At 38.7% G+C, this 24,433-nt stretch overlaps 1 protein-coding gene and 1 long non-coding RNA gene across 2 annotated transcripts in view; both read right to left on the reverse strand.

The window, feature by feature from the left end:
- Nucleotides 1-24,433, reverse strand: part of Prkca (protein kinase C alpha) — a 371,818-nt gene that overhangs the window by 333,484 nt on the left and 13,901 nt on the right.
- On the reverse strand, nucleotides 2-23,629 carry LOC125366445. Its single transcript, XR_007213840.1, has 3 exons — nucleotides 23,619-23,629; nucleotides 17,581-17,585; nucleotides 2-908 (listed from the first exon to the last, which is right to left on the reverse strand). It is a non-coding gene; the product is annotated as an uncharacterized LOC125366445 (long non-coding RNA).

The following is a 24,433-nucleotide window of genomic DNA, read 5'->3' on the forward strand; positions in this document are numbered from 1 at the left end:
CTTCCAGGATAAAAGAAGACCCCCAGCCCCCCTGCCCCCCGACACACACATACTTGGAAAGCTAGCATCCAGGATCAGAAAGGGGTCCCTGAAACCAACCTCAAGGAAGCGCCAAAGAAGTGAAAGTCGTCCCTATTGGCAATATGACAAGAGGCTTCATGGATTTCCTTATAAAGCTAATTAGGCAAATGATGGCATACATAAACACTACTCTGAAAATCATTAAAGCAACTTCCAGAGCAAACTGAAAGATAATTGTCCGTTAGTTACACAGACTGAACATAAATGACTACTTCAGAAATTCAACTTCCTAACTAGGTTTTTTAATTCAATCTCAACTTTCAAGTGCGTGCACGCGCACGTGCGCGCGCGCACACGCGCACACACACACACACACACACACACACCACAGTACCATCATATGCAATAAAAACTGCCTAACTTGGTGCAATCTGTAATCCTAGCTACTTGAAGGGCTAAGATTAGGAGGAGGATTGAAGTCCAAGGCCAGCCCTGGCAAAAAGTCCACCAATAATGTGTTAGCACATGCTCTGTCACCCCAGATGCATGAGAAGTACAAATAAGAGGGTCAGAGTCCAGGATAGCCAAGACATAAACATGATACTCTATCCCAAAAATAACCAAAGTAAAAAGAGCTAAGGTTGTGGCTAAAGTGGTAAAAGTATCTGCCTAGCAAGTAATAGGCTCTGAGTTCAAAAACAAAAAACCACACACAAACACACACACACGAAAATATATCAAGAACAGCCTAGAAAACTGGTGGAGGTAAAAGTGGTTACACACAAATCAATCTCAAATCTGTGTCTTAGACATAGTAATTCTGCAATTCTGTGGACTTGACTGTTTCCAAAGCAACACAGAGTAGAAGAGTTCCTAAGAAAATTGAGCTATGGGGGTGGGGGTGGGGCATTTTGCTTATAAAAGGAACAAGAGCCAAATGAGAAAAGCAAAGGACACTTTTATTTCAGGCATACAGAAGGCCAGTGCATACAACAGGCTTGACCATACCTCAGTACCTGCATCCTTTCAGTAAATGTCTGAGCACAATGGAAGATAGAAAGGGCAGGAGTGACTTCTGCTATCAACTTCTGTCAACTAGGGAAAGCAGTGTGACTGGAATCTAATATACTAGATTCAAATACCAGTTCTGCTCATTTGCTAGCTACCATTTACAAATCGCAGTTTCCTCATCTGTAACATGAAAATGCCAACACTAATCTCACCAAGATAATTACCTACTACCTAGCATGGGAAGAGCTAATATTGTTAACTATTTGTACTAGGAAGACTAAGCTTTAAATAATAATAGTAATAATAATAATGGCAAGAAATAACATGTGCATAATAATTGCTAGAAGAACAAAAATTACTTTGGTCCTAGGTGGTAGGGGAAGATGTCTTGTTCAGTCTCCTTTTTGCAAAGCTGAATAGGAAATTTCCACTCATCAGTGTTGTTCTTGGGTTTCAGGAGTCCATGACAAGTATTTATTGAGCGGTCCTTGTGATGAAACATGCTTTAGTCAGTGGTTCTTAACCTTTCTTGAGTCATGGCTCTCCCTGAAAGATAGCAAAGGAACCTCTCCCCAGGAAATGCTGATGTGAAACTAAAATAAATAAACCAAAGATTATGGAGGGTTAGGGCACAAAAACCCATTTCATAAGCCCCATCTAAAGACATAGGATGTTAAACATTACAGTGCTATTGATTTTGATATGAAGCCCAAGGTCACCCAGCCCAGCCTCATGATTCAGATGTAGGAATGTCAAGCTCCTCTTCCATTTTGTATCAGCAAATTACAGCACCATTCACCCTGCTGTGTAAGCTCTGAACCTAGGAGTCATCCTGAACCCCCTTTCAGTCCCCCTACAGAGCTGGTTTCCCATGAAGTCTTTCCACTTCTCAAGCACAGCCTCTTCAGTCAGCCTCCACCTCCACTGTCCAAGTTGCCACTAACCATAGCAGCACTGAGTCAGTCACATCTAACAGGTAGATTTATGGTCACCCCAGCCACTCTCCAATGTGAACCTCTGCATCGCAGGCTAAAATGAGCTCCTAAAAATAATCATATTGAGCCACCTTCTACCTACCACCCAGCACCCATTTGTATCACTTCAGTAGCTTACCAAGAAAACAACACACCAGAGGAAGATTTTCCCACTGAAGGAAAGTTACACCATTCTATAATTGATAACCAAGTGACACAGCTCTGGAACAAGTCAGAGGAGAAAAAAGTATTGTGGAAAAAAGCATGTCAAAGAACAGATGTCCTGTATACCAACATAATCACCAGCCCCTTCATGGCCTTCCAGTTACTAAAGAAAACAGGTCTGTGTGTAAAACATGTTTGGCTAGCACTCAACACATGCGCAAAACATGTTTGGCTAGCACTCAACACAGTAAACAATGATTTCCCCTTTGTCTAACCTCTAATTTTGGAAATTCAAAGTACCCCCAAAATTATTCATATTCTCAACAAATAAAATTATCTCTTTTTCATCTTTATATGTCTGTACCATTTTAAAAGAATAAAATATTTTAAAGGATTTCTACAAGACAGAGTAGAAAAGCCAATGTAAAAATAAGCCAGTTCAAGTGGCAACATGCAGGAATACTACTAAAATTAAGCAAAAGACATCCTAGGTATCTTTCACAGAGGTAGGTAGATGGGCATAGGTAGAAATTAAGTACTTTTATGAAAATGGGATCCTATTCCACCTGCCATTTTTGCTTTTTATAGAGCTTGAATATTCTTGACTCTAGCAAAATAAAACTAAAGAAATTTAAGATTAAAAGGTGTTGGGTCTGGATGTATTAGCACAGCAGCAGAGTGGTTGCCTAGCATGCAGAAGACATTGAGTTCTGGAATTTGATCCCCAGCACTTCAAATAAACAGTTAGGTACTTGTGACTCACATCTAGCCACTTTGGAGGCTGAGATCTGAGGCTCAAAGTTCAAAACCAGTCCAGGAAGTCTGTGAGACTCTTATTTCCAAGTAACCATCAATAAACATAAAAGTAGAGCTGTGGCTCAAGTGGTAAAGTACCAGCCTGAGTGAAAAAGCTAAGGGACAGAACCCTGACCCTGAGTTCAAGCCCCAGTATTGGCACAAAAGAAAAAGAGAAAAATATAGGAAGGGAGGGAGTGAGGGAGGAAGGGAGGAAGGAAGAGAGGGAGGGAGGGAGGGGGGAGGGAGGGAGGGAAGGGAGGGAAGGAGGGAAAGAGAGAGGAGAGGAGAGGAAAGGAAAGGAAGTAAGGGCAGATTAGACTTTTATTCATTTTTACAGTACCTAGATTTGTAACTCTCACATTCTGCCCTGTTCCCTTACTTCCCTCAGTTAGTTACCATTAGTTCTACCTGCACATCTATAGATTGGGACATTCACCCTGCCTCCCACAGTTCTCCATTTCTGAATTTCTTATTTTAATTCAGGTTTAAATTGGACAGATTTCAACACAGCCTCAAAATACGGAGCACAACAAATTTAGTTTCTGCCACATCCTCAGTGTCTGTGGGTACCAGGTGCTCCAAAAAGCTTTGCTGAGTGGTTGAATTTATAACTGCAAAACAGAGTCAAAATAGCTTGCAACCTCTGAAGCCACATTCAGTACATCTGTAGCCCATTTTAAAATAATACAAAATCTTGAACTCCTTGTACAATAGCTGTAAGCACATAATTCACTTGTAATCTTTATCACAATTTCACACATTGCCTCATATTTATATTTTTGCTTGGTAAATTACAACAACAAAAACCTGCAAGGTATATTTTCAATGATAAATGTTTAGATCAACATGTGATAAACTCTAAAATAAGAGAAACTAACATTATTCAAAGATAACTGATTCAAATTTAAACTGTAAGCTACTAATACATTGTACTGGGATCATACTGGCATGGTAAAGTACTTAGTTAATTATTTATCTTATCAAAATAGTTCCTTTTGTTTGACAACTATTCAAAAATTCAAAACAGTAGTATTATTTAAAAGTGTTTTTACCTTTCAGAAAACTTCTTTCAAGGTAAAATATTCAGAACTTGCAAGTATCCACAATGCAAGGTAATTCTCCCTAGAATTGCATGCAGTAAACCCATGTACACATTGCAAAAAAAAAAAAACAAAAAACCAAACCTCATTTTATTTTACACCCCCTCCCTCAAAGGATACTAGGGAAGTAAAAGGGAATATCAAAATCGAGAGACAAAGGATAAAAAGACAAATGACTCCAAAAGCAATACTTGCAAAACCATTTCGTGTAAAACAACTGAACAATTCATGGGGGGAGGGGGAAAGGGGGAGGGGGAGGGAGGAATGAGGGTAACAAATAGTACAAGAAATGTACCTAAGACCTAATGTATGAAACTGTAACCTCTCTGTACATCACTTTGACAATATATAAGTATAAAAAAGAAAAAATAAATAAACAGTAAAAAAAGAGAGATCAGGATATTATATACTTTTTAAATAAAATATTCAGCAGAATTTACACCTTAGAAATTAAATGCAGGGGCAAAACATTATCATGTTTTGATGTAATGTGACCTAATTTGAAGATCTTACTGATTATTTATTGTCTTGCAGTATCCCAAGATTCCTACTAAGTAGGAAACTAGCAGGTTCCTAGACAGAGATACGTGGAGAGAGAGACAGAGATATATTGAGATTACTAGGGTTATACAAGTGATTTTCAGATCTGTAAAAATATATCTAACCAATTTGCAGACATAGAGGACACGAGGACTCTGCATATCTCTCTAGTCCCCAAAGAACTCTTCTGGCTTCCCTCACTCTTACCATGTGCCTCATTTAACAAGAACTCACTTCTAAGTTCCATCTTGACCTTACAGGATTTTGACTGGCTCCCTTACCTTCTTAATTATCAAAGTAATTTTACCAAAATCATTGCTTCTGAAAGTCAATAGTTGTGTGTGTGTGTTTGTGTGTATCAGTGCTAAATGTGAATCACTTCTACATAAGGGATTTCCTAATTCACATCAGCCTCTACTTGCTTAGAACACACACAGCACCCCATTGACATTTTTTTCTTTGCTCTCCATTGAGTATATTAATATAATTTATGCTCTTTCAATCTTAAAGAAACTTGATGAGGCCACAATTAGGCCAAATTAATCATTTGAGAAGATATCACTGTTTACACAGCAGAATCACTAAGTTCCTGATGACCTTTTCTGCTTTGAGAACTTCCTGAATATCTGAAACCTAAACCAAATAGGGTCCCATTAAAAAAAAAAAATCTGCCAGTTCTGATACCAATATTTCCTTGTCCCCTGCCCAGGGTTAATCTATCTTTTCAAAACCTAGTTCCCTAGAGCCTGAGTACTTGTTTCCCATTACTGAGATTATCTTCCAGCAAAAGTCCATTGCGTTTAACTGGACAATGCCTGAAACAAACATTTGTAGCTTCTTTGTAAGGTTTAAATGTCCTCTTGATCTGTCCCCTCTGAGAGCTTAATGCAATACACAAATGAGATGACGGCATGTTCAACAAAGAACTAATCCACATCATTTTACATTTGTGATCCTTACTGTTAAGCCTGGAATTAATAAAGTGCATGTCAAATGGTGAGGCTTACACTTTTTAAGTTATGTCATAAAAGTTATAATTTAGAGCTTTCACTTTCACCATTATTATATAATTTTATTTAAAACACAAACATTTTAAAATCTGATTAGGTTTGCATTCTCGTAATTGTCAGACTTTGAGATGGGCTATTAATACTGGGTTATTCTGATGGTATTTTCATAAAACTCGCTGGTCCTTGTTGGTGGCCTTTGGAAACAATTGCCACTCTGCTCAGCAACTGGAAAAAAATCAGATAGGGTTTGGGGTTAATGCAGCAAAAGGAAACAGCTTCCATTTAAAGGTCTTCAACAGAGAAAGGAGCCATGAAACAAACAAGACATTGGAGAATCTGTGATTCTCTCAGTGTGCACCAGAACAGCTGTTTTATTTCTTTCATTTTAAGTTCCTCTCAAGTAGCAATGACAAACGATTATTAAGGACCTAAACTGAAGACGAAAAAATTCTTCCTTTATGGGAACAGTTTTTTTTTTCCAAATAATGCTAGAAAACTGTAGGCGTCACGTAAGAAAAAAACCTGCATTTATTAAAATTGAACTTAAATTCCAAGTCATTCATTAAGCAAAAAAATTGTTTGAAATTTCACAAGAGAATTCAACTTTCTCTGGGTGTTCAGAAGGCCTCACTTTAAAAGAAAGATAGATTAAATTCCAGAACAAATAAATAGCCAACTCACAGAGCTGGCTTTCTGAGACAAAGAAGTGAAAAATATCCAGTTGGAAACTTTGTAACACTATGGAATTCAAATTTAAACTACTAAAGTGTTACCAGTCAAAGCAAAAACCTACCACCCAGGATGCTGTTCAGAGAGCAGAGCACAGAACTCTCCACTCCATTCCTTCACATCACAAAGAATGGTCCTAATCAAAGTTTTTGTCCACTCTTCAACTTATCTCTTTGCCCAACACAGTTGCACAGCCTCCTCAATAAATGTCTACGGAATACCAGATGATTCAGTGTGGCAACTGTGAATATTTTATAAAGAAAAGGATAAAATAGAAAACCAGTGAGACAAGAAAGCCCAGAATGATGTTCGCCAGTGTCTTCTTGTCATTTCTTCCATTACCTTGAGATCAGGAAATACAAATGAAAATGGAGGGATTGCAATACCTTGTGAAATTTGTTGCCATCTACCAAAATCTCTTATCATAATTAGCTGTCAGTGTCTCAGAGGAACAGCTGTATAAGACTTTTGCCAGGAAGAGCCAGTTAAAATTGCAAAAAGAAACTATTTGTTGGTTATAGTCCTTTGCCACAAACTGTTCTCTCTCTCTCTCTCTCTCTCTCTCTCTCTCTCTCTCTCTCTCTCTCTCTCTCTCTCTGTCTCTCTCTCTTTCCCCATGTAGCCTCTTTGAGCATGGCCAAAGACCAGAGATAGCTGCAGAATCTTAAACCGTTTTTAAGAGCTCCCTCCCAACCCCCCCCCCAAAAAAAATGTGCTTAAAATTAGTGAGGGAAATGTTATGCCCTTTACAAACCAAATTTGCTTTATTGAAGAGCTGTGTAAGGAAATTTATCCTGGAAGCCAGGAAAAATTAATGCAGTGGGAAAAGTTCTTGTGGCCACCTCCTGTGCCAGCCTTGTCCATCACTTCTCCACAATAACCACTTAGGGAGGCAGCATTAGATGTTAGCTGCTTGTGCTGATACGGAGAGTGTGGCTCACAGCCAAAGTAGGATCTTTTTTCCTTTTTCTCTTTCTTTCCTTTTCTTTTTTCCCCCCCTTGGCAGAGTAAGTCAAATCAGGCAATTGTGAAAACTGGGCTGAAACTTTCCTTCTAGAGCCAACAGGAATGAAAAGTGACAAGCTTAGTCAAAATGACCAAAGAAAGTCTGTGTCTTCTGGTAATTGGAGCTGTGACGGGTAGCTTTGAGGATGGTATCAAATCCATACACTCCCAGAACAGAAGAAAGATAAAGTATGTGTGAGACCAAGTTAGAAAGCATTTGCAAGAGAATTTCCAAAAAGTCTTATGAAATAATACAGGAGAACTGGACAGCCTGCTGGGGAAATTTACAGGGCTAAAATCCCCTTTCCAGAATAATAAGCCACTGCTCAGCTGGGAATTTAAACAGAAGCAAAAAGGAAGGAAAAGCAAGGCAAGGCAAGGCAAGGAAAGGAAAGGAAAGGAAGGGAAAGGAAAGGAGGAGGGAGAGAGGGAATAAAGAAAGGAAAAGAGGAAAGAACGAAAGAATCTCAAGTTTTAAAAATATATAGCAAACAAATCTGCATACTGATCACAAATTTTAGCAACAAAAACTAAAGAAGAAATTGTCTCTTTTGAAAAGCACAAAATATTTAATCAGCCTGGGCTAAAAATATCACCATTGAAGACTCTTCAAGAACTCCACTGAATTGAGCCCTCTCAACACAAAGTCAAAAGGCCAGGATTAAGTTTTTTGGTACTTCCTTGAAAAAAGAAAAACAGCAGACAGATCTATTTGCTCAACCAGATTTAAAATTGGAGTCCAACACAAATATTATCTACCTCTCCAAAACTTGATTTCTCCAACTGTAAAGTAGGAGAAAATGGTAAAATTTTAATGATTGAGAGATAAGTCATATGGTGTCAGGGAATAGACAATAGTTACTGAGCTTTTCTCAATCTTCCATCTTTTATGCTTTCCAAGCACCGACACATCTTAGGGCTCCCTGGGGTTCCCTCAGGGAAACCTCCTCTACCTCTCTTTCCTATCTTCCGGGATTCTGAGTGTTACTCTGTATGAAAAGTAAAAGGTCTGAGAACCAGTGGCTCATGCCCATAATCCTAGTGACTCAGGAAGCTGAGATCTGAAGATCACAATTCAAAGAGAGCCAGGGCAGGAAAGTATGTCAAACTCTTATATTTATTTAATCACAGAAAAAAAGCCAGAAGTAGCCCTGTGGGTCAAGTGGTAGAGTGCTATCCTTGAGCAAAAGGAGCTCAGGAACAGCATCTAGGCCAAGAGTTCAAACCGCAAGACAAAAAAAAAAAAAAAAAGAAGGAACTATTCTGATAAAACTAATTTATATCAACTTTAAAGGGGCACATGTATCAGCAGAGTCAATCCACAAAGGAAGAGTAATAAGTACTCAAACCCCTGCTCCTACTCAAGTACCCAAAGGAAATCTTGCATTTTTCCAGAGTAAGCCTCTAATAAGCATAGATAAGAGGTAGAAGAACCTAGCAATTACACTGCTAATATTAACAGTTTTAATAAAGGAGTAGAGGTCACATTGTAGAATATATGCTTAGTAGGCACAAGGCCTTGAATCAATCACTCAAACCTCAAGAACAAACAATAGCAACAATGAAAGAACAATAAAATAGACATATAACATTGATATACCATTGTTTGGCTTATGGAACTTTCTTTTGGGTAGTACTCAAATTTGAACTTTTAGCTTCTGCATTTCAGTTACTATTAATAATGCTGCTATAAATATAGGTGTTGAGTGAAAGTCTCTGTTTTCAGTTCTTTTGGGTATATCCCAGAAGTGAAATTGCTGGATCATATGCTATTCATATGCTTAAATTTCCGAAGAATCCCTATCAAGTAGCCTAAGAGGTCCTGCCCCTTTACATTGCATCAATCTTTGTTATTATTTAGTTGGTTTTGGTTTTTGTTGTCTTTTTTTCTACTTTCTTTTTTTTTCTCAAATTTTTATTATCAAACTGATGTACAGAGAGGTTACAGTTTCATACGTTGTTTTTCTACTTTCTTTTTTCTTTTATAACAGCCACATTCCTGAGTGTGAAAGGTATTTTACTGTGGTCTGGATCTGCATTTCCCTAATGCTCAGTGATACAGGACCCCTTTTCATGTGCTTGTGACTATTTGTATACTTTCCTTGGAGAAATGGCTACTCAGATCCTTTACCAAGTTTTTTCATCAAGTTGTTTGTCACAGTATATTCTTATGTGACAAAGACAGAATCCAAAGAATATTTTTAACACATACATGCCTACTAGGCAGGGAGTATAAATGGCCTTCTTAATAAGAAAATCATGTGTGACTTAAAAGACTTTTTTTACACTTCATTGGCAACTCTTCAGGGGGGAGCAGAGCTAAACCTCAACCCAAACACAAAGACAAGGTTGTGAGACTTTGAAATATTTTTCACTTGAGAGCCTCATGGTAAAGAGCCCCTGGAAGGCCTACAGGCTTGCTTGTCTTACCTGTCAGGGCCCAGCACATGATGTGGTCCAGAAGCCCTGGGAGGGTCTTTAGGGAATGCTGACACAGAATAGCTCATCATGACCAGGGCTCTGTCCCCTTTCCTCCCACTCACTGCACCTATGGAAAGGGCCCAGGCTTCTTCCTCCCCACATACAAACAAGTACAACGTTTAGGAAAGGATCTCTCTCTCTCTCTCTCTCTCTCCATTCCTCTCTCACGCTAACTTGAAAACTAGCTCAGAGGGAACAAACTTATCAATAACTATCAAAGAATTACATAAAAGACAACTGATAGCCAGGAGCCAGTGGCTCACGTGTATAATCCAAGCTACTCAAGAGACTGAGATCTGAGGATTGAGGTTCAAAGCCAGCCCAGGCAGAAAAGTCTACTCAAAAAAGCCAGAAGTGGTGCTGTGGCTCAAGTGGTAGATTGATAGCCATGAACAAAAGAAGATCAGGGACAGTGCCCAGGTCCAGAGTTCAAGCCCCAGGACAGGACAGAAAAAAAAAATAGAACTGAATGACCACACAACCACATGCCTTGGAACCTTGGCTCAGAGGTAGAGTGTTTGCCAGGCATACGTAAGACCTTCACTTCTATAGCTAGTAGCACAAAAATAAAAAATAGATAATAAATTAAAAGAACACCAACTTATCATTAGAATTACAACAACCTATTCCAAGCAGTGTCTTGATTTTATATAGTTACAGATGGGGCAAAAGTTACTTTCTTTGGTCCCAATATATTGTCATTAAAATAATTAATATGCCCCCACTGGATTCAAAAGCAAAATACTGATCAAACCTTCAACCGTAAGAGAGACAAGTAAGTGCTTTAACAGGAGATTATGTATAGCTTATGTGTATCTTCAAGATCATCAAGCTCATTTCAAGATAACTGGGAAGCTATGCTAACCACAACACTGTCAGAAATGATAGAAATGAACATAATAGGAGATGACAGAGATAGGAACACTCCTCAAATATTCCTGTTCTTCCAAGTATGATCCAGGTCTTCCCTTTAGGAGGTTACTTGCCTCAGCCAATGAGCTTCAAGCAGAACTGTCATTTCTGAGCTGAAGAGCCCATGGCCAACCCTCTGGTCTTTACTATCTCTGGCTCCACAGTGATTTGGTCAGGCTCTAGTCCCTAAAATCCTTCAGATCTGTGTGGAAAAGATGTCGTGCACTGACTGGTACCACAAACACAACCACTATTGTCAAACCTTTAAGGTTGGAAAGGGGGGGGGGGTGTTCATGCGTTGCCATAGAACTTTGTGAATCACAACAGAACAAATGTGTAAAGATCTTAAATTCATCAAGTAGTACCAATTACCATGGGAGAAGCTAGCATGCATATCAGTGTGTTTGGGGGTTAAAAAGAAACAGGTGCAAAAGGGACCTGTTCGTAGTTAACTGGGAAAATGAGATTAAGTGAGAAATTATAAGGACAAGAAGCGAGTGTGGGATGCACAGTCTTTCAATCCTGACTGCCAATACTGACTGCCAAGACTGCCATCAGAAACCTAACCCCTTCCTTGAAAAACCTGCACCCGTGGAGTTAAGATTCCACATCGTTCTTTCTGACATTTAGATCTACACATTACTCCCAAGAGCACTGAAAATAAATAAATAAATAATCAATTTTAAACATGCTTGAGGCCTGTTAGCATCGTCTTATACACACTTCCTTGTTAATACATGGAGTCCCTCTCGGGATTAAATCCATAAAGCAGTTACCAATACAAGCAAAATTCTCACTGAATGAGACTAGAAGAAAAATAACCAGGCCAAGAGCAGAAAGAAGGAAACAGGCAGGCGGGTACTGCTCTGTTCCTCCCCAATGCTACCACATAGGAAGCCCTCAGTCCATCACTGACAGCCTTACCCACATTCCCTGACAGTCCAGAATTGCTTCTCCTGATGCTATTTTAAAGTCTCTCTTAATTTATTAATTTCTGTAATCTAGTCAATTTCAAGGGACATGACTGCCAAATATCCCTTTTTCTGTACAATCATCCTGAGACCCTCTTAACAAAATACTTGAAAATGGAATTGAGTCTCTAATACAATATTCTAGCTTAATAAAATCTCTCAAACACCGACAAATGCTTTCATGCTTACCATTTTATCCCTTTTATCTCTTCTGTTAGGGTGAATAGATGTTATAGCTGTATAACTAAAAAAAAAAGTCATTAAGGAATTCTTTGACTGATGACATAGATGTGGTATCTGAGGAAACAGAGGGACTATGGCTATGCTGGTATCTCTCCATATCACACGCATGTCAATTTTCTCTGGGAAGATGGCCTATCTGGTTCCTTCTCTAGCAATAATCTAAAGACACAGAGAGAAGAGGTGGACTAAGAACAACTCAGTGAGGCCTGGGGGTTAAATGCAGGAGAAAACAGAAAGAAAAGAACAAAGGTCTATATTGCCTCTTTTGCTCTAAAAAAAAGAGAATGCTAGGTAACACCCCTTTCAAAGAAGTAGACCTTGGAGGGAGCCAGAGCACCAGAGACAGTGCGTGGAAAGGGAGAAGTCTGAAGAGCACTGTGATCTGATTAATTCAACAACCCTCAGGGAATTATTGCTCAGAGTTGCTGTCTCCATTTCCATCACTCTGTGCCCTGTTACAAGCAAGCTCCCACACTAACAGGTCACCAAAACAACTCCCATCTCCCTATCCCAACCAACTGCAGTAATAGGTATCACCTGCTTAAACCTCTGTCCTCCCTTGCCTTTCTACAAGCTCTGGTTTCATGCATGCTTACATAGCTACCCCCTACCCTCTCCTTCTTCAGGCTCACTGTCATTGGCATCACTGACAAATGTGGGGCCTCTATGCTGCCTGCCGCGGCCCTCTCAACCTCCTGCTCTCTCTGTGCCTTCTGCCCATGTTCTCTATTCCTTGCTATTCATTTGGTTCAACCCTGGCTGCTCTTCTCAGTTCCAACTCCTAAATCTAGCTTCCTTCCTGGCATCACCCCTTTCCTCTGGGACTGTTAAAGTTCCTCTCATTTAACACTTTACCCAATAGTGAGTGGCCCCACTGTCTTGACTTTTCACCCCTCCCTCCCTCCTTCCTTTAGCCTGTTCACCCAGTTCATTTCACCTCCTAAACAGATCTTGTTTTTATAAGTGTTTCTCTACCAATGCCTCTATGGTTTCGGGAACTGGATCCCTCAGAAGAGCAAGAAATGGCATCCCAGTGGAGAGCCACATCCATTCCTGACCATTTCTGATCAGAAATAACCAATATTATCCCTTCCAGGAAAATTCTGATCACATCATCCCTTTGATCAAAGTCCTCTGAAAAACTGCTATAGCTTCGATGTGGTCTGCCCACCCACACTCCAAACAACCCATCAGCAGAGCATCTTTCAATCTCTCCCTGTCATGAACACTGTCTGTGCTGGCTGCTCTACCCATCTCCTCTTCCTCACCAGTGTTTTAACTTCTCACCCTTTAAAGTGCATTCTAATACTGTCCTCTCAGGAGAGTGTCGTGACCTGCCTCAGCTAGTTCCCAGGGCTCTTCCCCTTGGAAGACCACATGCCACCTTTTGCTGTTTGTCAGCTCTGCCCTCCTCCTCCAGAGTCAGTCTCAGTACCTGGTAGAGAGGGCAATGTTAAGAAAAACTGATGAACAATCACCTGGATTTTAGACTTCTTTATATAAAGTAATGCTCCTCCAACCTTGTCATACTTATACTTAAATAAAAGCTATCTAATAAGTCTGAATTCCAAAAAGATGAGAGATGCAAACAGAGATAAGTATAGAGTAGGAAGGATAAATTAAAAAAAGAATAACCACTGCAGCTGTTGGGCCCTCTCTACTGTATTCTTTTTCCGCCTGCTTTCCACTCATTCTGTGCCTTCCTCCCGTCTTCCTTCAGATGTGCACATGTGAAACTGTCTTATTGTTAATGTTCATATAGTTCATAAGCTTTTTAGACAATGACAATGTCCATCCTTGAGAAGGTAAAAAACAATGATGAATGCAAGGGGGTGTGGTGGAAGGAGTTAAGTTGGGAGAAAAACGAGGAAGAAGGTAACAAGTATGACAAGAAATGTACTCACTACCTTAAGTATGTAACTGTTACCCATCTGTAGTTCATCTTGACAATAAAAAAAAAGAATGAAATCATGCCAGACATCAGTGGTTCGTGCTTATAATCCTAGCTACTAGGGCAGCTGAGACCTCAAAGATCACAGGTTGAAGCTAGGTCAGAAAGAAAAGTCTGAGATTCCATCTCCAATTAGCTAGCAAAATGTGGAGCAGAAGGCATGGTTCAAGTGGTAGAGTACCAGCCATGAGCAAGACAGCTAAGCAAGAGTATAAGGCACTGAATTAAAAAAAAAAAAAAGAACAAGAGTCATGTGGGTAAAGGAGCATACGTTTATAGCACTGACTTTAGTTATCTAGAGGTTACTGAAGTAGAAGATGATAGAAACATCCAGGATTTTTGTTACTGTTCTTGTTGTTTCACAGTACTGGAGTCTGAACTCAAGGCTTCATGTTTAGTAAGCAAAAAGCACCTGACCACTTGAGTCATGCCTTCAGCTATTTAGCTTAAGTTACGGGTAGTGTGAGTGTGTATGATGAGTGTTTTTGTTGTTGTTGTTTGTTTGTTTTTGGATAGGGTCTCCTGCTTTTTGCATAGGGGCTAATATAGCCTCACACTGAGATACTCTTAACCACTCCCCCTGTAATAGCTGGGATTATAGGCACATACCATCACACCCAGCCCAGGATGGCCTCAAACTTCGATCCCTTGTACTCTTTTTCTTTTTCCTTTAAGACTGGGACTCAAACTTGGTACTGCTTTCACTCATTGGCGAACACTCTACCAACTGAGCTGCCAACTCTAATCCTTTGTACTCTTGACCTCTACTTACCCAATAACTGAAATTACAGGTATGAAATACTGCCTGTGACCCTAGGAATATTTTTAATTGCTTGATTATCAAGAACAAAACAACTGTTTGAAACCTTTTTCATCAAATATCCCTTATATTGTATCTGACTTTATAATGTTAAGAATTTATCAATTCTCACAGATGAAACAGCTAGTTAATAAGTAAGCTTCAACATATAAATCTAGTGGACATATGAGATGTAAGTACACTTGCAATTCTAAGACAAGCTGTGTTTGTGATGGCCAAGATTGTACCCTACTCTGGGTAAGTTCAACATAGTTGATCTTAGCAGCTCAAGAAGAAAAGACAGAGTAGAAGCACAGCAAGCATGAAATACAAAGCTATTTCTGGGAACTCCTGGCAGCTTACAACCTCAGATAGGGATGCAGAAAAGCCAAGTTATAGGATTGAATTCACCTTTGATTAACTGTAAGCCCCTTCTCCATACTTTTGAAATGTCCTCCATCTAACATTTTCCAGGCTTGACTGCACTTGTTTTATAACATCACCATATATCACCAGAATATAGGACAGGAAATTAAAAAGCATGTTTTTACAGATATATTTCCATATTTTATAATGAGCAACAGAGGACAGAGCTGTAGGGAAGACAACATTCAGACCTAAGTTGATAAGATGGAAGATTTGCTGTTTAAAAAATGTACAAATCCAAGACAAGTTTACCATTTAAAATGATTTTTTTATGAAATGCAACAAAATGCCATAAATTTAGAAGACAGAAGAAATCTGTGATCAATGTCTACCTTTACTGGTAGAGAACTTGGTAGTATGCACGAGACTCTGGGTTTTACTCCTCGCCCCACCAAAAAAAAAAAAAAATTCTGTCCATATGCCAAGCATGGTGATTGGTGTTTGTTATCTCACCACTCAGGAGGCTAAGACATTAGATCCAGAGTTTAAGAACAGCTTGGACTACATAGTACACCTTGGCCTAAAAAAAAAAAAAAAAAAAAAAAAAAAAAAAAAAAAAAAAAAAAAACCTACCTTCAAATACTAACCCAATCACTTAGCTATAAGATTCAAGCCCATTCACCTTCTTTGAGCCCTATCCATGTGGTTATAAAGATTAAAAAGGAAGAAAAATGCATGTAAAGTACTTAACGCTGAGCCATACACAGAGAGGGTTCTCAATAAATGTTAGGTGCGATAATTACTTCCAGTAATTCATAGTGCCTGGTGGATAATATGTGAATTACTAGGTATGTGGATAGGTAGTAGCCACCACAAATAAATGGAGATCTTGGGGACCCTAAATCAAGCCTAAAACTTCTTGCAAAAAGCCAGCTTTAAAAGGGGTGGGAGGTAGAGGAGAGAGAGGGATGAGAGACAGAAATGGAAATAATTTTAAAGGTCAAATTTGCACAAATAGGATTTGTTCATGCAAAAGCATGCAGTCTTATAAACTCAAAGTAATCCTGGGCTCTCTAGCTAGCTCAAGGGATTGTAAGCGAGCTTTCAATAAATCATACTACCCACCTCTGAAAAATTTTCCTCCCTCCCTGCACTCAAAACAGTTTTAGGAACACTGGCACCCGGACTTGTTTCCAACATGCCTTATACATACAAACACATATACATATACTCACAGGGCCTAAACTCAGGGCTCCACACATGCTAAGTTCACATTCTGCCATTGAGCTACATTCCCATCATTTACGATACAATAGCCCATAGCTCCATGTTTATCACGCACTCCTGAAGTGAGGATAGCATTACTCTGCCCTTTAGGGTTCCTACAACACAAAGATCTACTCCTCCTAATTATTTTATTATTCCCCGTACAGATTTTCTTTAAGGTTTGGGGCGTCTCTATAATGGATTCTAGGTGGGAGGGCCATGGCATGTAGATACTACTAGGAAACTAATTTAGAGCTTCCAAGGACCTTCTTCATCCTCCAAGAAGAGCAAGAGCCAAGAGGAAACTTGGAAAGTCTATACCCAAGAATGACAGATCGAATTGGAACACTGCGATGGGAAGAATTCTGAAGTTGATCAAGAAGCGTGGCTAATTAGTGTTATCTGTCATGAGAGCTGGCAAGAAAATCACATAGTTGCTACCCGTAATTGAGTCCAACTCCTCTACTACAAATATGAGGACAGAGGCCTAACCTGGATTTGGGCCAAGATGACCTAATTCTCAGTCAAGAGCTCATTTATCACATTAGAAGGTCTTTATTTTAGTACATTAACATATATGTGCTGACATGCTTCCTTCTAAAAACACTCTTTGGTGTTATGTCTGAGTCACAGTTATCCAGTTACATTTGAAATGCTGTGATAAGAACACCTAGACTTCTACTTCTTAGGAAAACCTTTCTCCTTCACATCAACAGCTCAAGGATGGTTCTATACACAGTTGACCCAAGAGCTGTTGAGCCTCTGCTTCTTCACAAGATCACATCCACCTCCCCTCTCACACACTTATTCCTAGATGCTTCAGTGCACAAAAATAACTCTAAAATAAATTTTGATCTCTTGTTGGAAAGTAAAAGACCAGAACATAAAAGACAGTCTATATAGTCATGTGGGTGAAGTTTAAACAAGTAACTCATCTACAATCTTTCTTACCACCCTCAAAAGATAGACATACACCCACACGCATAGACACACCTCTTATCCACAGAAGTACTTGATAAAGACTAAAGTTTGCAGAGAAGACAAGTGAATATATTTAAATATATTAAGAAAGAGCTCTGATGGTATCATTTTCCACAAGCCATGAGCAGCATGAGCAGCAGACACTTCCATGTTATGGATTATGCACTGCAAAATTTAACATAAGCTTACTTATTTACATGAACTGCTCCCAATTTGAGATACTTTATTTGATAGAACACAGACCATTAGTGTTCTACCTACACTAAAAATAGGCATATAACTAACAAGTAGGTAGGGTTTTAAAAGTATCTTAGTAAATTGTATGACCCAGATTGATCTGGGTCCAGTCAATTAAACCTCTGGATCAAGTTCCCAACCTAAAGAAAATACAAAGGAATAGCACAAGAATCTCACAACTCTACCAGGAGTGTGCAATTTTCAGAACTTTGACAATGGGAAAGTCTACAGGTCCAAAAATTGAGGAGCTTCCCAAATAAAGCAAAAGAAGGAATTGAAGGAGGAAGTTGTCAATTAAAAGAGATTTAGGGACATTTCCAATTATTTTTAAAAGTGAAAGATTAAACTATAATGCATAGGGATAGCACTTGAGTTATAAAACTGAAATAATAATAAGAATGATGGTGACAGAGCAATGGGTCTAAAAGCTACAATAGTTGTGACTTTCATAAGAGGGGTCAGGTTCATGGCACACTGCCCAAGTTCTTCTACTTGGTCTGGATGGTGGTTACAGGAATATTGGCTTTATGATCATCCATTAAACCATACATTTGTTTTATGTGGTCTTCTGCATATCTGTTTTCTTTTACAATGAAAAGTTTTTAAAATATGATCCAATTTGACTCCTGAAGGAAACCCTAAAGCGGAGCTTTCTGATACACATGTAGCCATTTAACTTTAAACTCTAATGAATTAAAATTAAGTAATAAAAAATGCAGTTGCATATTTGAAGTGCTTAATAGCCAGAGGATACCAATGGCCAAGCTACATAATGCAGATTAAAGATTTCAATGACACAAAATTCTTTTTGTAGAGTTTTCAGTGCTAGTCCAGGTACAGCCAACTTTCCAGATCTCTGAAACCCCATGAATTCTTCATCCCTCCTATGACCCAAAAATACAGACCCTTGCCCTTCAGTGGCTTCCATTCCTATTAATCTGGCTTATATAAAGAATTCTTGTCAATGAGTAGCAATGTTAGCTCATAGAGACAGCCACCTAGCAACCACACTGACATAGCTGACCTCACACCGAATAACATTACTCAAATGCAATGAATAGTGGGAAGGGGTGGGGGTCTGATTAGTCATGGATTGAGAAATCTGATAATACTGATGCATGCTTTAGATGTACCACACCCACACAACTTGAACACAAAATCTACTACTTCCCAGTCGTCTGACAAGCTCAGTAGAGTATAAGAGTGTTAAGCCTCAAAGACTAAGGAAAAAACAAACAAACAACCAATCCACAATGGGACCCTGGATAAGATCCTAGAACAGAGAACAGATATTGATAGAAAAAGTGACAGAATTCAGTTAGGTTTGCAGTTCTAATTCTGTGTGGACACTCAGTTCCTCTTCCTTACCAGTGTACTAGGTCTCTGTATGATGTTAACTTTAGACATGTAGAAATTCTATGTGCCTTTTATTTTAACTTTTTGTGTCTAAATTAGCTCAAGATAAATTATTTTGGGGAAAGAAATCTATTTTTTCTAAAGTTAAAAAAAGAGGAGAAGAAAGAGGAAGGGAAATTTAACAGGAAGGAATTCCAGTTGGAGGCAGCGTATAACCTGGCCACATCAGGTTGTCATAAATTAGATTCCACAGAATGACTACAAATCTTCTCTACCACAGAGCCAAAAAAGATTTCCTTCATAAAAGTCAGCTGGATTATCTGAAAAAGAAGTCCATCATTCAAAAGACTCACTAACTTCCCTTTGGGAAGGATGACAGAGAACTAAAGGAGATGACATAGAAACTGTCTGCCATTGGCACTTTAGGTCCTATCAAAATATTTCAAAATCATTAAGGCACATCTAATCATGTGACAATAACTGTCTTCAGACTACCCTCAGAATAACTGTCCCCAGTTTCTAATTTAGAACATGGCTTAAAGGCTCTTAGACCAATAATGTCCAAGCATATACCAAGGAAACTTACCAAGAAAAATGAAAGAACCATCATTTGGGAATACTTTTTAAAGCAACTTAAAAATCAAGCTTATGGAGGAAATTTTCTGAAGAACAGTGTTAAGATTTTCATAGCTAGAAAAGTAAATATTGAAAATTTTCATAATGTTCATGCTTATTTTCTGATCATCAGATGGGTCATTATGTGTATATATTATCTGCATCCATATTTCCAAGATCAGAACCTTGAGTCAACACTGAAATTAGATGAAACAAACACTTAATTTTGTATTTGGCTTATACCATTGTCCAGAAGTATAAGGATGGAGTTATTTGTACTAACAAAGGCAAACCTACCAAACACAAACTCTGTGACTAAATGAACCCATCCTTTGAGTTTTACTTGGGAAACTACTAAAACTATGCACATGTTCATATCAACCAAGCAATAATCTATTTGTCTGTATATATTTTAGGTGATAAAATGCAAAATCAGTTCTGGTATAAAATCAAGGTAAGACCAGTAGTAGATTAAGAAGCACAAGAACTGTTGCCTATCTTCAAAAAATCATAGTAAGAGCTAAAATTAGACCATGGTCTTAGAAAAAATAAATAATTTCAAAAAAGAGTTCATGAATTTTCATCAGTATAAATTCAAAAGTCTCAGGTATTTTATCATACTTAAATAGTCTTTATATATTTTTTCCAGGCCATTACATTATAAATTTTTTTAAAAAGCAAAACATAGTTCCGATTTATTCAGCAAAAGTCCTGGAGGTAAGGACAATGCATAATGTTTGTCCCTAGAAGGTATTGCCAGTTTTCAAAGAAAACAGCAAAAGTCAGGTGCCTGCTTTGTTTGTAGATACCCTTCATGCCTGCTTGTTGGTTCTGTAATAGAGGCTGTTGGTTGACAAATGTAGTGACCACTAAAAATCATTTAGAACTCCAAAGTACAGGTAAGCACAGCTAAATGTACAATGACAAAAATTTTTATTTTTGTACAATGGCTCCCCAGCTGTCAGGACATAGGACAATGTGACAATGGATACAAAGGCCCTGATGGAGGTGGGGAATTGTAGATGAAAGTAGCTACTGGGATCCTGGTCACTGCAGGATTTCACAGTTGTATTCAAAAACCTGGGCTAGACGTTTCCATGGTCCTTTCTTCCCCCCACCCCCACCCCCATGGTCCTTTCTTAAACTCAGATTCTAAGAAAACGGCTCCTCGTGGCCCTGTGACTATGGGATTCACCCAATAATTTAAAAAGTCAGTACTTAGAAGTGTATAGACACATCAGCATAATTTTATCATATTCAAGAATATTAAAACACAGCAGTTTCTAAGAGAACTACCTAGTTCTTCCCAGTGACCAAAGGCTTGCCTATTCAACATAAATGTATTCTACCTCTTTGAAATTTTAAGACAATGTCCTTATACTGTTTCAGACTAGTAGAACAACACTTAAAGAATATTAAACATAAAGCAACTTAAAAGGATATATGGGAAATGCACCAAAAGCTAGCTAATGAATGATGTACTACTTGAAATAAAACTTGAACCTTCTAGTTTTCTATCAATGGGCCAGTCAACCAAAAACATCCTTGATACTATCAAAATTAGTATCATGGATGCTTTATTTTTTCTAGAGTTCAAATGAAAAATAAAACACCCAGAAAAGCACTCACAATACACCTCAAATTATCATGTTAACTGGAAACCTTCACTACAGAACCCAGAGCCTCTACATTGCTATTCCGCAGCATTTCAATAGATTTGTTTAGGACCACCACCGTGTCTTATCCATACCAACTATTCCTGCTCAAGCCTAATAATTAAAGTTTATCACATATGATTTTACAAGTTCATTTACATCACATGCAGCTCAGTTTCAGCAGGGGCTAGGGTGCCTAGTTGCACAATGAAGCAAAAGATGAAAATAAAAACAGGACATCTATCAGCTCTTATCCATAGCTTCAGTTTAAACCCCAAAACAAGTTAAGCATGTTTCCAAGCTGTGTATAATTAATGAGCGCTTGATTTTCAAAGTCACAGATAGGCATTACACAGAGATAAACTAAAATTAAAGCCTCATTTTTAAATCAAAGCCAATCGTATGCATTAAGGAGTCATCCAGATGGAGGAAATCATTGTAAAACTAAGCAATAAAAATCATTTCCCTGATCAAATTTAGCCTCATAAAAAAACTAGAGTACTCAAAAGAAAATTTCAAAATTGTTAGATAAATGACTCAATATGATCAGTTTATTTTAAATACACCCATCAGATTTTAAATCTTCCATGAACAAGACCTTCCATTTTGTGAGTTTAACAATTGACTTAATAAAAATCTTTCATATTCAGAACACAAGAAAATAAGTGTGTTTTGAACAATATTCTACACTGTAGATAAGGCTGGAGTTGAAGTATTTAAATTATAAAATAAGTAATCTTTTATTTTCACATGATACTTCATTCACAGTTGTGAGAATGAATGAAAAAATATATTAAGTTAATCTATGCCCATTTAACTTCAAGACAACTTTTTGTATGGAGGGAGAGATGTTTGCTAGGTAAGTGCTCTGCCACGAGGCCACACCTCTAGCCCTAAGACAATTCCAGATGAGAACTAAGGCAGCCCTTTACAAGGGTGAGCCAAGCTTTCTTGAGTTCCTGACTACTCTAATTACTACACAGAATACCACAAATAATGCTTTATTAGAAAACTTGAAGGTGGGTTGGGGATATGGCCTAGTGGCAAGAGCGCTTGCCTCGTATACTTGAAGCCCTGGGTTCGATTCCCCAGCACCACATATACAGAAAATGGCCAGAAGTGGTGCTGTGACTCAAGTGGCAGAGTGCTAGCCTTGAGCAGGAAGAAGCCAGGGACAGTGCTCAGGCCCTGAGTCCAAGGCCCAGGACTGGCACAAAAAAAAAAAAAAAAAGAAAACTTGAAGGCAAGAAGTCAAGTGGAAAGAGGGAAGAGTCAAACCATTTGTACATATATGTACAGCTTCCGATACTAAAACTACTGCAATGAAACATACATTTACCATTTCTAATCACAGCTCCACCACTCACTTCCAGAGTGACCCAAGGGCAAGCCATTTAACTTATCTATGCTCCAGTATCTCTGTAGGGCAAGTGGGGACAGCAATGCCAGCTCCCCATAGGGTAGTAACACATTGTGATCATCTATCAGCATGGTAACAGTGCCACTTATATCTAGCATGACCAGATAAAAGACCATCTTACATTCCAACCCAGAGACCCAACACTTAGCCAGGGTTCTCTGTTTTCCTTGCAAAGGAGCATCATCATCATTATTATTGCTTTTGTTCTTATTAATATTATTGGTGGTAGTGGTGCATTGAACTCAAGGCCTCTTAGTTGTTACAAGAGTATTCTACCAGTTGAAAATACCTCCATTCTCAAAAGACTGATGCAGGGCCAGGAATGTAGCATTAGCAGTAAAGTACTTGCCTCACATGCATGAAGCCCTGGGTTCGATTCCTCAGCACCACAGAAACGGAAAAACCCAGAAGTGGCGCTGTGGTTCAAGAGGTAGAGTGCTAGCCTTGAGCAAAAAGAAGCTCAGGGACAGCTCCTGAATCCCAAGTCCCAGGACTGGCCAAAAAAAAAGAAGAAGAAGAAGAAGAAGAGAAGAAGAAAAGAAGAAGAAGAAGAAGAAGAAGAAGAAGAAGAAGAAGAAGAAGAAGAAGAAGAAGAAGAAGAAGAAGAAGAAGAAGAAAGGTACAGTATTGGGGTTTGGACTCAGAGCCTCACACTTGCTAGACAGGTACCCAACCACTTGCACCACACTTCTATCCCTGCTTTGCAAAGATTTCTGATACACTGATATGGTTAAACTATATCAATTTGAGCCAGATGCCAGTGGTTCATGCCTGTAATTATAGCTATTAAGGAGGCTGTGACCAGGCAGATCAAGGTTGAAAGGCCACCCAGGGGAAAAAAAATCATTCAAGATTCCCAAACTCCAACTCCTACACAAGCAATACGGCAGGCTGTAGGCATGGTTCAAGTGTCAAGTGGTAGAGCCCTAACCATGAGCAAGCCAGCTGAGAAAGAGCTCAAGGCTCTGAATTCAAACCCCAGTACCAGCACAATGTGTGTGCATGCGTGCACGTGTGTGTGTGTGTGTGTGTGTGAGAGAGACAGAGAGAGAGAGAGAGAGAGAGAGAGAGAGAGATTAACCTATAGGGAAAGAAAAAAGAACTATCGATAATGAACCAAAAAGTCTGACCAAGAAAGTTATAGGCAGTTCCTAAAATAATATTGCTGATTTTAAACGTAAATGTTTTCATTCTTTATTTTTTCCCTTAACATGGTATATGGGCATACCTAGGTTAACTGAGCACCTCATATGCCGTCATCATTTCCATGTATTAAGATCTAGACTCCCAAGAAGACATTGCAACCTGTACCAACAGATTCCACAGAATACACAGATGCTTGGAGCACACTTTCTAAAGGTGAGATTTTTTTTCAAGATTCCATACAATTTATCTTTCACATGGAGACACTGCTTTATCTCCTGTATAAGACATTTTTCTGAAACATGAATATAACATAATGAAAACCAAGAAGATACAAGAGGAAACAATGTATGCAGTGCAGAATAGCCCCCACATTTTAACCTGCTCTTCCTTTGGGGGATTCTGGCCAGCAACACCTTAAATAGTAGGACTTCTGTCTGGCCTACACTGCTCCCAGAACACACAAGTCACTCTCATTCTTCTCTGCTGACTGTGCTATTTCCTCATTTTAGGGTATATTCCCATTTTCCCAACCAAAGAAAATTATATGCATTCTCTAAAGCCCAAATCAAAAGCAACATTATAATGAACCCAAACAATGTTTCCTTCCTGCCCACTTGCTTCAACAAGTATTTCACTCAGACTAGAATACTACAAAATTCTAGATGGAGTATTAACCAGTCA

The sequence above is a fragment of the Perognathus longimembris genome, chromosome 17, assembly GCF_023159225.1.
Source record: "Perognathus longimembris pacificus isolate PPM17 chromosome 17, ASM2315922v1, whole genome shotgun sequence".
NCBI lineage: Eukaryota > Metazoa > Chordata > Mammalia > Rodentia > Heteromyidae > Perognathus > Perognathus longimembris.